The sequence below is a fragment of the Arachis stenosperma genome, chromosome 3 (genome assembly GCF_014773155.1).
Source record: "Arachis stenosperma cultivar V10309 chromosome 3, arast.V10309.gnm1.PFL2, whole genome shotgun sequence".
Classification (NCBI taxonomy): Eukaryota; Viridiplantae; Streptophyta; class Magnoliopsida; order Fabales; family Fabaceae; genus Arachis; species Arachis stenosperma.
In genome coordinates this window covers 14,178,758-14,182,152 of record NC_080379.1, presented here as the reverse complement: position 1 = coordinate 14,182,152, position 3,395 = coordinate 14,178,758, and positions in this window count along the sequence as shown.

Here is a 3,395-nt window from a genome sequence, read left to right as displayed (position 1 = left end):
ACAAATAAACTGAGCCCAATTATTTAAAGCTCTAAATCCATTTTATCTTTTTATCATTTTAACTATTAGTTAACCTAATCAAATTTAGTCTTCTTCCATTTTCAAATCTCAGCCGTCACTCATTTATTCTCTTAAACCCTCTTTTTAGTTTCATATTTTTAACATTCTTTTTCTATTCCTTGTCTAGTGGTCATTTTTTCTTCATCAAAAGGTAAATTTTAAATTCTCTATTTTGTTTTGTATAGCTCTCTATGACTCTATGTATCTTTTAATTTTATTGTTTCTCTTTTTGATATTTTTAATTGTAAATTTTAATTCAAACAATTATAGTTTAGGTATTAATCTTTTTTTATCCTCTTTATGAATTTATATATTTTATTTTATTCTGAATTTAGTGATCTTTATTATTTATTTGTTTATCTTTCGTTTTATTCTATTATATGTAATTGTGTTGCATATAAATTTCTAAAGTGAATTGATCAATTTACTAATTTAAAATATACATTTTTTATTTTTAGAAATAGTAATGAAAAAATATTTCAAAAAAAAGTTACCAATAGAATCTGAAATCACTCCATTAGTCTCTTCTAATAAAAAGAAGTTCTTAGAATTCAATGTGGAAAGCCTGGTAGTTGATCCTGGACAACGACCCAAAATTTCAAATTATGGGAGATGAGTGGTTGAATGATTGTTTGGTTACATATATAGAAAGAGAGACTTTCAATCAAGTTGATGATAAAACAATTATTCAACATTTTCAAAATATAAAAACAAGAAGAGAAGTACCTTCAAAATTTGAAGAGAAGAAAATTAATAGCTAATATAATTTTTAATTTTTTGTATTCGAATAATTAATGTGCACTTTTATTTTTTTAAATTTAAATTAATATATCTTTTGATAGTAATGTGTATTATTTTTGCCCCTCCCAACATAAATTTTCTGAGTCTGTCACTGTCTATTATCCCTCTGCAGATGTCATATTTTATTTCTTCTGATTTTAGATTTAAATTTCCGGTGGAAGAAGTTTGGTCTCTTTTCTTCAGCCATTTAATTTTAGATTTATCTTTACAATAAAGTTTCTCATACAAATATATTTTTTCAAGCCACTATTCAATCTCAACTAATCCAATGCCTCCCATGATGTCTGATGTCTGATTTTGTTCTAGGATAGCAGTAATTTCTACAATCTCTTTTTTAGAACTAGTAGAGTTGTTCTTTTGCTAGAAAACCAATCAATAGTGTCTAACCAATTTAAGTTTCTGAAATAATCTGAACATCGTCAAACTTTCTATATCTGAGTTTCAGGCCTCGCTGATGAAGTTACGAATTTGTTCTTCACAACACCAGCGAGATTGAAATTTGAATCTTCTCTTTGATCTCTCCAATTGGTAGTTAGTGTCTAAAAAGAGGAGACGTGATCAGAACCTGTCTCTGATAGTATAAAGATCATGAGTTTAGAGTATAATTAGGTCCAAAATTCATCAACAAGCACTCTGTCAAGCCTTTTTTAAATTAGTTCACCTTTTCTACGCCTATTACTCTAAGTAAATGATCTACCTATCATTCCCAAATTAATCAACAAGTTATCTCCAATAAAATAATTAAAGACAGCAATAGAAAAATGAGACTTAGGATTACCACCAAATTTAATTTCCCACCTTAATCAATAATGGAATAGAAATCACCATCAATAACCGATTCACCTTGGAATTAAGAGAGAACCAAAGAGATATCTTGAAACTGAGATAGTCGAATATTCTCACTGTAATTTAAATAAATGCCTACAAGATTCTATTCAATATTGAAAGGGACATATTTTATCAAAGCAGCAACATAAAACTCAGAATAATTGATAATCTGAACAACAGGATCATTCTTTCATGCCAACACAAGTCCACCCCGCACTACAAAAAAGATCAACAATTTACCAATTAGAGAAACCACAGGACCTGAATTTTTTTTCACCTGTCGAGATTGGTTTTTTATTTCAAAAAAAAAAACTCGAGAGAGTGGGATTGAACAATTCCTGTAAGGTTGTGAATTGTGATAAGCAATTAACTCCTGTTCAACACACATCTTCTTAGCTACAAACTCATTTATCATAGACTTTTCGTTTTGTCTCACACATTGGTTAAGTGAATTATAACTCTATTTTGTTATCTATTTTAGATTTAGTTTTTTACTGCTAACTTCTTTTATTATCATCTGATTGTCTTCCTGAATTTCATTCGTAGAGTTTGTAATATTTTTTAACATAATAGGAGAACCAGATTTTGTCATTGACTGCCAAACTAATTCTAGAATTTGACTTGGGGACTCTGTATTCTTTGAGACTTTATTCCTTTCATCTTTCATATTCAGCTTAGAGAAGCTTTCAAACAAGTAAAAAGGGACAAGCTTTTTCCTTAGTTGTGAAAGTTTGGATTGTTGATTACCGAAATTATTTACATTATCACTATCTTCATTGTCAATTTTTTTCCTACCTGATCAGCTTTGATTTAGTCGCCAATACTTTTCACTTCAATATCATCGAAACAGAACATGAAAATCCAGTAGTTCTTTAAATAATGTCCAAAGTAAAGACAGTAGGTAGAGAAGATCACAATACCCTCCCATCTAACAAAAAAACCAATATCAATTATCTTACCAATATCTATTACGACCAACTTCAACCGTTTTAAATTTGTTTTGAGAGTTCCCAAAATTGAATCCAAATAGAAAAGAACTGGTTTGATCCTAATTCCATTAATCTAAATTCACCCAAATAGTTGAATCGTTCAATAATTTCTATTGTTAGAATATAATTAGGATCAATTAGAATCAATTAGTATTATTTAGTATATCTGAATATTTATTATAGGATATTATATTTTTATTATTACCATTCTCTTAGTACCTATAAATACCTTTTATATTGTATCATTTGACAAGTTGAATAAACAACTTGAATAGACAACTTGATTACATTCAATAATACACAAATTCTTCCTCCATTTTAGTCTCTTGTTTATAACATGGTATTAGAGTCCTGGTATCCTCCTTGAAGAGAATAGGTTATTTTCCTTGCGGTAAAATTACCGTAGTTTTTGCACTTTTTTTTTCTATGTCATTTTTCTTTACCTCTTGTTATTCATTTGATGCTTTTTCACCTCACCGACTCGTCTATTTTTTCTGTCTTGTGTTTTTTTCGAGTCGAATGATCAAACACCATTGTCATCCGCTACTTACCTATTCTCATGAAGAAATCATATAGTTTTCGCTCTTTTTCGGCAGTTCTATCTGCGTTCGTCTGTGTTATCTCGTGGCAGTTACGTCTGCGTTTCTTTACGGCAGTTCCGTCTCTATTTTCTTTAGATAGCGGCAGTTCTGTCTGCGCTTCCTTCAGACAAGCAGC